The sequence below is a fragment of the Mustela lutreola genome, chromosome 5, assembly GCF_030435805.1.
Source record: "Mustela lutreola isolate mMusLut2 chromosome 5, mMusLut2.pri, whole genome shotgun sequence".
Taxonomy (NCBI): domain Eukaryota; kingdom Metazoa; phylum Chordata; class Mammalia; order Carnivora; family Mustelidae; genus Mustela; species Mustela lutreola.
The window spans coordinates 106,118,307-106,132,173 of record NC_081294.1 but is presented as its reverse complement, the minus strand read 5'-3'; the positions used below and the strand labels follow the sequence as shown (position 1 = coordinate 106,132,173).

The following is a 13,867-nucleotide window of genomic DNA, read 5'->3' as shown; positions in this document are numbered from 1 at the left end:
AGAGATTAAGACTAAATAAATTTGTTTCTTCAGATCTATGCTGCTTATTTCTGGGCAATAACAACTACATAAATCCATCATTCTCTTATCATTCTGGCAGCTAGGAAGCTCAGGAGCAGATTTTAGGTTTAATCGCTATCATGTTTCTCAGCTAAGAGTTCTTAGAATTCTAGATGTTTTCCTTCCTTTTGGTCCTTGTTGATTTTTTCCTCTCCTGATTTTTTTAGAACATTTCATGTATTTATTTGAAACAGAGAGAGAGCAGGAGCAGAGGGAGAGGGAGAAACAGACTCCCTGCCAAACAGGGAGCCTGAAGTGGGGTTCAGTCCCAGGATCTGGAATCATGACATAAGTCGAAGGCAGACACTTAAGGACTGAGCCATTCAGGTGCCCCTCCTATTCCTAATTTTTGATCAGTAGTTTGGTCTTGTACTAGTCTGATAGCACCCATACTTTTATAATATATTACCTCAGCTTTTTTGTGAGATTGGCAAGAAACAGAATAGCTAACTAAAAAAATAAAGGATATGTCATCATTTTACATTTTTTTTTAACCTGCATCTCTAAGGCTGGCCATTGGTTGTGGAAGTAAGTGCTGTCATCATTTTAGTTACAAAGCTTACTCTGATGAATAATTCAGAGAAGCCTCCCCCACTCCACACCTCTGTAGTCAACCCATATATCAACAACAGCAGCAAAAATGAAACATTTGATGGCTTGATGATATAGGGCATTTAAGGTGACCAGGTAACCCCAGGGAAGTGACATTAGCAAGTTTCCTCTTTTTCATCTCTTAGCTCTGCTTGCCTATCATGGTCATGTTGGTTAGAAATGTGGCCAATAGGGGCGCCTGGGTGGCTCAGTGGGTTAAGCCGCTGCCTTCGGCTCAGGTCATGATCTCAGGGTCCTGGGATCGAGTCCCGCATCGGGCTCTCTGCTCAGCAGGGAGCCTGCTTCCCTCTCTTTCTCTCTGCCTGCCTCTCCATCTACTTGTGATTTCTCTCTGTCAAATAAATAAATAAAATCTTAAAAAAAAAAAAAAAAGAAATGTGGCCAATAATCTTTTAAGTCATTAGTATAAAATTAGCCTTATCCAAATCTCTTGTGACAGCTGACACCAAGCTTCTTGCTCTGACTGTTGAAGTATCATGGGAAAGAATTCAACAAAAATAAATAATGTGTTCCCCTATACTGTGCTTGGTTCATGACTTGGGACATGATTTCACTAGCCCCATGTTTGGGACTATCGCGTCTTTAGATGCCAAGACCTACTTTTACCATCACCAGCCAGAAAGACACAAGGCTTCCCTCCAAGGGAGAGTGCACTACCTAATGGCGTTTTATTCAGAACAAAAATATCCCCCAAGAGCTCTGCCAGCGATTGCCTCCTGGGCCGGATGCGGCCTCCTTCAGAGAGTGAAGCACATACCATGTGATCTTCCTTTCCTCACCCAGCTACAGAACTAATCACAGATCCACTTTCACCAGGTTAGAAAGGAGTTACCAGTCACCATTGCTTTAATTCTCCCGATTTAGATGGCCCTGGGCCACTTGATTTGAAAGTTGGATGAAACTGTCCCTTAAACAAAGCTTTCATTGCAGGACTTCTTGTGGCCTTGGTCTTCAGCCCATGCCTGCTAAATACTAGCTTGGATTCCAGATAGATAGATAGATTGATTGATTCTGGATAGATAGATAGATAGATAGATAGATAGACATCCAAACTCTCCACATGTCTGATGATTTGTTCATCAAACCAAAATGTCTCAAACCTATAATTCTAATTCGTTTTTGTTTTTTTTTTTTAAGATTTTATTTATTTATTTGACAAAGAGAGAACACAGCAAGAAAGGGAACACACGCAGGGGGAGTGAGAGAGGGGGAAGCAGGCTCCCCACCAAGCAGGGAGCCTGAGGCGGGCCTCGATCCCAGGACCCTGGGATCATGACCTGAGCCGAAGGCAGACACTTAATGACTGAGCCACCCAGGTGCCCCTATAATTCTAGTTTTAGTTGATTTCCCAGTTGATTTCATTCTACTTGAAAGAGCAATAGCTACAGGGGAGGATCACAGGAACTTTTATTAACCAGAGAGTATGTATGAAGCCCACTGTTGGTTCTTACAACAGCCCTAGAAAAAAGTGGATAAGCTCCCAGAGACTTCAGGAAACCGGTGGTCGCCCAATGCCATGTAACTAATAAAAGATAGAATCCAGGGGCACCTGGGTGGCTCAGTGGGTTAAAGCCTCTGCTTTCGGCTCGGGTCATGGTCTCAGGGTCCTGGGATCGAGCCTCGCATCAGGCTCTCTGCTCAGCGGCGACCTACTTCCTCCTCTCTCTCTCTCTCTGCCTGCCTCTCTGCTTACTTGTGATCTCTGTCTGTCAAATAAACAAATAAGATCTTTTAAAAAAAAGAAAAGAAGTAAAAGAAAAAAAGAGATAGAATCCAGTTTGAAGTCCAATGAGCTTAGCTCCTGTTTTTCTCTAAGAGGCGTATTTTGGAAGGCCAACCTCAACATGAGAGACAGAAATACCATGGAAAAAATAGAGTTGACTACTCACTTAAGAGTCTGTAACAAGGTTGGAGCCACAGGGCTGTTGCTGAAGACCATGATTCATTCATTCCTTTCTGTCGCCTGGCTTATTATCCGGTCTCAAGACTGCTATAACTTTTGGGATTGGGGGAAAAAAGCTCGAGTCCATGCAATGGTCACATCTCTAGTTTCTGAGATGCCTACTTCACACATAATGGGGGAGATACGAGCAGGAGGATTGTGTGTAATCATGGACAATCCCCCACTGTGCCAAGGTGGACTCAGGAACCCCAGGGAGAGGTTTTAGAAAATCAGACTCTGAAAAACAAAACAAAACAACAACAACAACAACAAACAGATCCTGGGGTTCTGGAAGCTGAAAGTGCTTGGCAGGAATGAAAGTACTTGATACTTCCATTCCTGTCTCTGGAAGGAGTCCCAGGATTTGTTGGAATTGGGTCAAGTAAAGAGGGGCTCGTTAGTGATAATGACGACGACACACCTCCACTCCTCCACCTAGAGAACCTTCTTAGCCTTCCCCATACACACTCTCCTGTAAAGAACTCCCTTCCACTTCGGCTTTGCTGGGGTCCTCAGATTTCACAAATGAAGATTTCAGGTCCCTCCTGTCTCAGGACTGAGACCATTTTTTGTTGCAGGCTGGGAGCTGGCAGTATAACTTCAAGGCCAGAACGCGTGTGGCTTCCTTAAGAACGTGCCTGCCGCGTGGAGCAGGTAGGAAAACCCCAGAACTGCTTCGGAAATTCCCCTTAATCTTCAAGCTGTAAAACCAACAACAATAATGGTGGGGCTTTTGTTTTCTCTGAAGAGCCTAGGCTTCCTTTGAGAAAACTGACAAAATTGTAAATGTGGTAAAGATAACATTGGCCATAATCTTTTGTTTCTTCCTCATTATTTGGTTCAAAGAATTTTGAAATTTCATTCCAATTCTTTTCACTTTGTGAAAAACAGTCACACCAAGAAACACTTGACCAATATATTCTCTCTGTACACCAAATTCTCAAGTTGTCTTTTCTGAGAGGAATAGGAATAATTTTATTTATTGATGGGTTATGGTCAAGTTCTTCCTAGTGACATTTTTCCTTTAAATATGCAATTTCTGACCTACCTGACAGCAACGCTTAAAATGTCCTGCATTTAGTAGTGTCCCACCCAGAAGAATATGAGCTGTTACTGCTAGAGATGATTTTATAAAAATAATTCTAAGAATCACACATAACAGTATTGACAATAAGAAGCAAACATGAATTGGTTTTTTTAAATTAGAATTTTGTTGAGCTTATGTTTTAGATTAAGAAAGAGATGTGGTCAATTCATGATTTTATTCTACTTTTATTGCAAAAAAGAATGAAAAAGGTCAAGTGGAGAAAGACAACTATCATATGATCTCCCTGATATGAGGAAGTGGTGATGCAACATGGGGGCTTAAGTGGGTAGGAGAAGAATCAGTGAAACAAGATGGGATTGGGAGGGAGACAAACCATAAGTGACTCTTAATCTCACAAAACAAACTGAGGGTTGCTGGGGGGAGGGGGGTCGGGAGAAGGGGGGTGGGGTGATGGACATTGGGGAGGGTATGTGCTATGGTGAGTGCTGTGAAGTGTGTAAACCTGGCGATTCACAGACCTGTATCTCTGGGGATAAAAATATATGTTTATAAAAAATAAATAATTAATTATTAAAATTAATTAAGGGAAAGGAAACATGTATTTCCACACTAGATTCATGAATGAATTCAAGCAAAGTTCATTGTTAGTAGTTTTGCATTTGGCAAAGGTGGGAGATCGTGCGCACAGTGCTGCTTTCTCCAAAGAGACTGGCCCTTAGAGTGGCCAGTGTTAGTCCCAGGAGAAGTATCTGCATGTGTCTGTTAAGTCCCAGGGAATTTCGAGGTTTGTTTTGTTTTAAGATTTTATTTATCTGAGGGGTCCCTGGGTGGCTCCTTCATTAAGTGTCTGCCTTTGGCTCAGGCCATAATCCCAGGGTCCTGGGTTCGAGCCTCACATCAGGCTCCCTGCTCGGCAGGAAGGCTGCTTCTCCCTCTCCCACTCGCCCTGCTTGTGTTCCCTCTCTCGCTGGGTCTCTCTCTCTCTCTTTTTTTTTTTTTTAAAGATTTTATTTATCTGAGAGTGAACAAAAGAAAGATAGAACTATTGGGGGTGCGGCAGGTTGAGGCAGAGGGAGAAGCAAACTCTCTCTCCCCTGAGCAGGGAGCCCACTGGAGGCTCAATCGCCAGACTCCAGGATCATGACCTGAGCCGAAGCCAGACACTTAACCGACCAAGCCACCCAGGCGCCCCACCTCAGGGGTTTTGTCAGAAGCTTATGCTAAACACTATTTGCCCCCCACTAGATTTTAGGTAGAGAAAATATGTCATCCAGTGTAAATGATGACTAGATCACTTCTAATTGAGTCAGTAAGTATAACTGTGTGAGCCAGCCCCGAGAGCTGTGCAGCTTTTCTTGACATTTCCTTCTGTGAAGAGCCCTGTGCACTTGGTGTTTGCCATGCGCTGTTCTCGACACTCGTGACCTGCCAAAACCGATACCATGCCTCACAGCTCTGTTTCTGGCTAGACTCTTTATCTCCCCGGGGCCCAAGTTCCTCCTCTGCAAATGAGGGAAATGATCTATAACTTGCTCCAAACTATTCCTCCACCTCTAGAATATCCAATACATTAAGAGAAAGACTGGGTTGGGGCGCGTGGATGGCTCAGTCGTTAACCATCTGCCTTCAGCTCAGGTCATGATCTCAGAGTCCTGAGATCTAGTCCTGTGTCAGGGTTTTGGCTTAGCCGGGAACCTGCTTCTCCCTCTCCCTTTGCCTCTACCCGCACTTGTGTTCAGTCTCTCTCTCAAATAAAGTCTTTAAAAAAAAAAAAGAAAAAAGAAGAAGAAAGACTAGGTTAAGAATCAGTGCCTCTAGCATTTGCTGGGTGTTGTATGTGATGAATCACTGAATTCCATTCCAGAAACCAACACTGCACTGTATGTTAACTAAAATTTCAATAAAATTTTTAAAAAAGAATTAATGTCTCTAAAGAAACTCTCATCTGAGGACCAAGGTGTACCTGACAATCCCAATTTTGTCTCAAGATGTTGTGAACTTTCTTTAAACATACACCTATATTATGTTCCAGCCATTCATCTAGCTATTGACCCAAGAGAAATAAAAACATACCCATACCCAGACTTACACATGAATCCTGTTTATGCTAATATTATTCACTTTTTTTTATTGAAGTACACTTAACACAGTTACCTTAGTTTCAGGTGTACAACACAGTGATTCTACAAGTTTATACATTAATGCTTTGCTCACCACAAGTTATCTACCGCCTGTCATATTCCCTGTGCTGTGCCATTTATCCCTATGACTCAGTCCGTAACTGGAAGTCTGTATCCCCCACTTCTCCTCGTCTATTTTGCCCATCCCCCAACCCCTCCTCTCTGGCAACCATGGATTTGCTTCTGCTTTTTGTTCATTTGTTGTTGTTGTTATTGTTTTTAAGATTTTATTTATTTATTTGACAGAGAGAGAGAGAGATCACAAGCAGGCAGGCAGAGAGTGGGGTGGGGCGGGGCGGGGCTGGGGAGGAGTCTCCCCGCTGAGCAGAGAGCCCGATGCAGGGCTCGATCCAAAAACCCTGAGATCATGACTTGAGCTGAAGGCAGAGGCTTAACTGAGTGCTCATTGCAGGTGCCCCTCATTTGTTTTTTAGAATGCACATTTAAGTGAAATCATAGGGTATTTATCTTTCTCTGACTTATTTCACTTAGCATAATACCTTCTAGTTCCATCCACGTTGTTGTAAATGGCAAGAGCTCATCTTTTGTTATGGTTGCATAATGTTCTAGTGTGTGTGTGTGTGTGTGTGTGTGTGTGTGTACATACATGCCATATCCTCTTTATCCGTTCATCTATCAGTGGGCACTTGGGTCCCTTCCATATCTTGGTCTGTAAATAATGTTGAAATAATCATAGGGTCTATATAGCTTTTCAAATTCGTGTTGTGTTCTTTGCATGAATACTTCATAATGGACTTGCTGGATCACATGGTATTTCTATTTTTAATTTCTTGAGGAGCCTCTGTACTATTTTCCATCGTGGCTACACCAACTTACATTCTCACCAGGAGCGCCCAGGGGCTCTTTTTCTCCTCGTCCTTGCCACCACTTACTGTTTCTTGTTTTTTTATTTTATCCATTCTGACAAGTGTGAAGTGGTACCTTCTTGTGCTTTTCATTTGGATCTCCCTGATAATCACTGATGTTGAGTGTTTTTTTCATGTGCCTGTTAGGCATCTATAGATCTTCTCTAGAAAAATGTCTTTTCGGGTCCTTTGCCCTTTTTTAATTGAATTATTTGGGGGTTTTTTTTGGCGCTGAGTTGTATAAGTTCTTGATATTTGGGGGGTTATTAATCCTTCATCAGATATGTAATTTGCAAATACCTTCTCTCATTCAGTAGGTTCCCTTTTCATGTTGTTGATAACTTCCTTTGCTGAACTTGCACATGAATATTTACTCACAATAGCCCCAAACTGGAAATAACCTAAATGCCTATTAACAGATGAACAAATGAACCAGATATAGTATATCCATACAGTCAATGACTACTTAGCAATAAAGAGGAACAAGCTACTGATATGTGCGACATGAATGAACCTCATTATGCTGAATGAAAGAAGCCAGACATAAGGGTAGTGGTGTATGATTTCATTTACGTAAAATTCTAGAGAATGCAAACTATTGCAGTGACAAAAAGCATTTCAGTTGTTGTCGGCGGATTGTGGAAGGGTACAGGGGCTCTTTTGGTGGTGAAGGATATGTTATGTTTTGACTGTGATATTAGTTTCATGGGTACATGCAAATGCCAACATTCATCCACTTGTACACTTTAAATGGACGGAACTTCTGTGTAAATCATTTCTCACAGGTGCGAGGGAAAATCCTTTGTAAGCTCTTGAGGCTTGAAGAAAATACATAATGGGCAACAGATACGTTTTGTGCAGCTATGATACAAAAAAAGGGCTAAAACAAATCTTAAAACATTCTGGAAAATCCTTTAATTTCTGGGCAGCAGATATGAATTTGTAGGGAAAATTTTTATCTTCTGGTTTCAGGTAAGCCCCATAAAAAGGACTGCCTTGGGGACTGAGCAGGGTCCTAGGCTGGCTGAGACTTGCTCAGCTCTGTTTCTCCAGCTTTTTGTGGATTCCTGAGAGAAGCTAGCTCAGTAGACAAAGGCAAGGGCCTGGTGGCCAGCAGTCTCCTATACTGCTAAAAGCAGTACTTTTTAGCATGTCAGGCATCTTAAGACCAGCTTTCCCTCCCTCTGCCTAAAGTGGTGTGTGTCCATGTGGGGAGATTCCATTCTACTTTTTTTGAAACTAGAAAGCTCTAGGCCACATTCTTCCTTTATAGGCCACTGGGAGCAACCTATTTTAGTTGCTCTACTAATAGAATCACAGGATGTGAGATGCATGAAGAACCTCAGAGATTGTCCCGACTGACTTCCTGGAGGAGGAAATTTGGTCCAGAGAAGGTAAGTGACGGCTACAAGCTAACACAGCTAGAGCAGGGCTAACAGTCACTGTCTTCCAAGTTCTCTTGGCTTTGTATTATGCCGGCTCATGACTCGCTGAGAAAGTGCAGCTTGAGATCTCTGGCAGTCAAAAGCGAGGTCCTAAACCCAAGCACGTAGCTTGCTGCACTGTTTTAAAAAATGAAAGCTGTAAAATGGTTGGATTGTGGCTGAAAGAAAGGCGGCAGAATGTTGGTTCTGACCTAATGTGAGGAAATGTGAGGCTCAGACCTCCGCTTGGGAATGAATGAGAGGCATTTATGATTATTGCAGAACTTGGCAGCAATGACAAAAGCCTGTTCCATGGTGGAAATGACCGTGTTAAATTTCCATTCTTATTTGCATTTATAAAAGTAAAATAAAATTGTTACTTGGGTAGGAACATTGTCTGTGACTAGGAAATGAGTCTTGGTCATTATTGCCCTTTTACTCTTCATATATTTTCCCTTGATGGCTATTGAAATAGCCGATATTTTATACAGAGAGAACATTCATCACAACAGCAGATTTTTTTTTTTTTTGGAAGGTAATTAAATTGATTTTAATTAATTTTTAGATTCTTTTTAGTTAACATATAAAATATTATTTGTTTCAGGGGTACAGGTCTGTGATTCGTCAGCCTTATATAACACCCAGTGCTCACTACAACACATGCCCTCCCCAGTGTGCTTCGCCTAGTCACCCCATCCCCCCACACCCTCCCCTCCAGCAGCCCTCAGTTTGTTTCCTAAGATTAAGAGACTTTTAAGGCTTGTCCCTCTCTGGTTTCATCTTGTTTCACTTTTTCCTCTAAAGATCCTTGAAGTTGAATCAGATTCTTCACTGAAGCAGTCTGGGTGGGAGGGAGTCGATTAGACCTTTCTGGAAGCTCCACGAGCAGTCCGGCACGGCTCTAGTTGGATACTCCAGTTTGGCAGGCCCAGGCCTGAGCATCCCCAGCCTTCTCCTCTTGTATCCTACGCGCCAGTGCCTGGACAGCAGTGGGGAATGGGTGGCTGAGAGTCCCGGTGCGATCCTGGCAGTGCCCTTGCCCTTTGGGTCGCTTGCTGTGCTGGTGACATGTTTTGTTCTTCACACAGATTCCCCAGAATAGAAGTGGCAGAATGGCTAGGATAGAAACTGCAGGAAGAAGACTTCAGGTCGCTAGAGAGAATGCCCTTAAGTGGGAGCTGCTGCATCGGCATTCCCAGCCTCCCTGAGGGGCCTCCAGATGACTACACTGTACACTTCCCAGGGTTGTCGACGGCCGTGAGGCCTGCCCTGCCCAACGGTATTATTTGCCGGGCCACCCTGTCTTGCTGGGTAGTCATGCTGTGTTGTGACTGCAGCAAAAACCTGGTGTGTCTCAGATGTGGTGGGCAGCGTGGATGAGCCACGCCGGGGTCCAACACCTCCCACCCCTGAGCACTGCCCCGGCAGAGACTTGATCTTCGCAAACTCACGTTGCAGACACCTGCACGTCCACACGGGCCTATCATCAGCACGAGTAAATCCTGCTAGATGACAAAATGACTTGTTGAGCAGGTGGATAATGAAAGTAACTGACCTTACCTTAAATGTGTCCTATGCACATCAATGTAAGAGTGATGCAAGAAATCACTGAAAACACTGTGGGAGAATGGAAGCATTTTCTAGAAAACTCAGTAATGACCAGAATAGATCTATTGCGTTTTTTGCATGCATTAAGTAACTGTGCAGAATTGAGGTGAGTCCTTGAAGGAATATTCTCTGCCTCACTTCCTCTAATCCTTTGATTTGAAATCATTCCCATCATTGAGGTCAAAGGTATTTGGGGCACCTGAACTGGATAATTTACTTTCTCCTCCATTTTCTCTTTACTTATTAGTTAGAAAGGTAGTCTTTTGCTTACCTAAGGGCAGGGGTAGGACTGCTTGTTCAAGTCACTTTTATTTTTTATTTACTAGTTTTTAACCTCTTTTTTTTTTTTTTTTTTTTTCTTCCTAAAGTCATCTCCACACCCAGCATAAGGCCCAACACAGGACTTTAACTCAGGACCCTGAGATCACAACTTGAGCTGTGATCGAGAGATACTTAACCAACTGAGCCACTGGGGAGCCCTATTTATTCACTGTTTTTTAAATTAGCGTACCAGCATGCTCTAGTATATCTGTACCTTTCTCTTTTTCTTTTTTTTTTATAGATTTTTATTTGTTTATTTCATAGACAGATCACAAGTAGGCAGAGAAGCAGGCAGAGAGAGAGAAAGGGGCAGGCTCCCTGCTGAGCAGAGAGCCCGACATGGAACTCGATCCCGGGACCTTGGGATCATGACCTGAGCCGAAGGCAGAGGCTTTAACCCACTGAGCCACCCAGGCACGCCCCGCCTTTCTTTTTTTCTTTTACTCTCTCTTTCTGACAGGGGGAGGGGTAGAGGGAGAGAGAGAGTCTCAAGCATGCTTCACACCGGGGCTCAAACTCACAACCCTGAGATCATGACCTGAATCAAAACCAAGAGTCAGAGGCCCAACTGACTGAGCCTCCCAGGCACCCCCAGGGTCTCTTACCTTTAAAGATGTTCACCTTTAATCCTCAGAGCTATTGATTTCTTCTTTTCCACTGAGAAACTGAAAAAATTGTGTACTCACGAATTAGCTCCACTTCCTAACTTTCCGTTTGCCCTTCAGACTTCTCCACTCCAGCTTCAGCCCCACGGGCTTCACCAGAATTGCTCTCTCTGTGCTCACCAGTACCCTCCATGTCACCCATGCCAGGAGTATTTCGGAGTCCTCATCTGGGCTGACACACTCCTCAGGGGACCGTCTGAGAATCCTTCTCTTGCACATGAAAGAAAACCCAGCTCAAATTGTAGTAAACGAAGGAGTAAGTTTCTTGAATTGTTTTTTAAATAATTTGCTCCTCTCTACTTTTCTTCTCCCAGCATCAATGAGATATTAGATTAGCCGAATTAATCCTCTAATTATATTTTCTATTGCTCGTCTCCTTAGCCTTTTCTTTGACTCAAAGTGTTCCTAGCCTCTACCCTGTAAACCTTGCATTGGATTGGTAATGTCAGCTGTCATGCTTTTTGTTTCTAAGTGTCATTTGCTGCTCTCAATATTTTTATTGTGATACATTCTTGTTTTATAGATGCAGTACTTCACTTTCTTTTTTCCCATTAGAAGTAAAATTTCCTCCTAATCTCTTGTCTGTTTTCCAAGAATTATCTTCTTTAGTTTTTTTGGTTTTTTGGTCTTCATTGTGTAGAGACTTCATTGTGATTCTAAGCAGCCTGTTCACATCTTATAGTGAAACCCTGGGGGCTCTGAGGACGATGAATGGAAAGAGGCTGGCTGGCTGGTGGCTTTGGGATGCATTGATTGGGCTGGGAGGCCAGCTTTGTCATTTGGTAACTCTCCACTCTTCCCCACATGTGATACCAACATGGCATGGTCTTTTCTCTACAGCCATTTAGTTTCTCCAGAGAGGGATCTTTCAGAGTCCTCTGAGAGGTGTAGATGCCAGCCCAGGCCCATCTCTGAATCAGGCAGGAAAAAACAGCCCGTGGTCTTGGGGCTGTGAAGACAGATTGTAACTTAACCCTACAGTGTTCACCATTCCCCTTGGCCTCCTCTTGTACCTGCTCTTAGAGTCCGTATCTTCTCTGGCTTGTTTATCCCAGAGAATGAATGTCTTGTGTCTTGGAGTGGGAAAGGGTGGGCCAGGGAGTTGGGGGATCTGTTGTTTCTGTTGGGAGACTTCTCACCCCTCTCCTTTGCACCCTTATACCTCATCCCCTCCTCGCAGGGAACACAGTGCCTCCAGAGGCCAGGCCCCTCAGCACTTGGCACACTTGTCAGTACTCGCCGCAGACTCGCAGGCCAGCTCCCTCCACTGTTAAATCATTACTTCCTGTGCATCTTGCAGACACTGACATTTCTTGTCCATAACTTTCTCCTCTTTTGCTCTTTATTCCTTTACCTCCATGTTGGGGATTTAGGAGGGAGTAGCAATAAAAGCACGTTTCAATCCATCATATTTAACTGAAAGTTCTTTGTTGGATTCTTCATATTTTTGGATATTTTGACTCTTTAGGATTGCATTTCTGCAGAACGTCAGAAAATAGAAATCCTGTTTTTCACTTGTGCCCAATTCTTTCTACAAAAAAGTAAACATGAAGGTAAGGTATTTTTTCATTGTTAATATAAATGTTACCTATTGCATCTTCATTTTGATGTGTGAATGAAATTATGTTCTAATTATTAATGAAGGAAATACATATGATCATCACTGCCTTTCAGGTTGTCCAGGAGCAATCTATTCTAATCTCTGATGTTCTTGCTTCTAAATTACTCTAATCTTTGTGGTTCTTTCTGAGAAATTTTGGCATCATCTTTCGGGAGAATAATAATAGCTCACATTTACATATGTGCCAGGCACTCTTCTATTTCATCCATGTAACAACCGTAGAAGTAGACATTGTCTCCATTTTACAGATGAACAAATTGAAGCACAGAGAAGTAATTTGTCCAAATCCACACAGCTCTATCAGATGTCTCAAGTCCTTGCTGTTAAACACTATGCCATGCTATGCTGCAACATCTTTTTATTTAATGAACATTTTAAAACTCTTCCCATCAAATTCCTCAAGAAGAAACTCACAATATTAAAACACCAAGGAGAGTTTCACACATACACAGACACAAAGACATACAGACACACAAAGCAAATTAAAAGGAGCAGAGAATGGTGTAGACCAGAAGTTTGAGATGAGTTGTTTTTTCCACTGGAGCACTAAATTTGCTCTGATTTCCTGGCAACTAATGAAAAAAAGTGAAATGTTAGATTATATGGTTCTCATTGTTTTGTAGAGCAAGCATGCAAATTATTTTGCAGAGAAAAGTTTTTGGCAACTGAATTCTAAAAGCAATTTCTAGAATTCTAATAAAAGAACTCTACATTAGCGGTTTTATTTTTTAAAGATTTTATTTATCTATTTGAGAGAGAGAAAATACAAGTGGGAGGCAGAGGCAAAGGGACTTGGAGAGGGACAAGTGGACTCCCTGCTGAATAGAGAGCCCCACGTTGGGCTTGATCCCAGGACCCTGAGATCATGACCTGAGCATAAGGCAGAGGCTTAACCCACTGAGCCACCCAGGCATCCCCTATTTTAGCATTAAAAAAAAAAAAACAAAAAAACTTTATTGTGAAATTTAACTCAGAAAAATACATAAATATAAGCCCCACCTAACCACACCCTTGTCAGGAAATAGAAGCTTCAGAGCCTCAGAGAACACAAACATGACCATTAACATCATTTTTATGGCAATCATCACTTGGGGTTTTTTTTTTTTTTTTTTTTTTTTTTTTAGTTTTATTACCTAAATACCCTGAACACTATAGTTTAGTTTTGCCCATTTTAAAACTTAATATGACTGGAATCATGTATTATTCTTTTTGTCTTTTGTGGCTCAACTTTGTCCGTGAGATTCATGCAAACTGATTTGCATAGCTGTATTAGTTTTTCTGTTCTCCAGCACTTTCCTGTGTGCCAGTACCACATTTGAGGAATATACCACAGTCTGTCCATTCATCTATAGAGGGACATTTGGGTTATTCTGGTTGTTGGCTATGACAGAGAATGTTGCTCTAAGTATCCGTGTGTAGGTCTCCTGACTGAACAGTGCATATTCTAGCCACGTGTCACAGGGTGAGCACAGATCCAACTTTTGTAAATGATGCCTGGCAAGCTTCCAAGAGAGTTGTAC

General features: G+C 42.4%; 1 long non-coding RNA gene across 1 annotated transcript; it reads left to right on the top strand.

Moving 5' to 3' along the window:
• Positions 1–1,989: 1,989 nt before the first annotated feature.
• Positions 1,990–12,407, top strand: LOC131832396 (uncharacterized). Its single transcript, XR_009354036.1, has 3 exons — positions 1,990–3,268; positions 10,787–10,982; positions 12,195–12,407. It is a non-coding gene; the product is annotated as an uncharacterized LOC131832396 (long non-coding RNA).
• Positions 12,408–13,867: the final 1,460 nt, after the last annotated feature.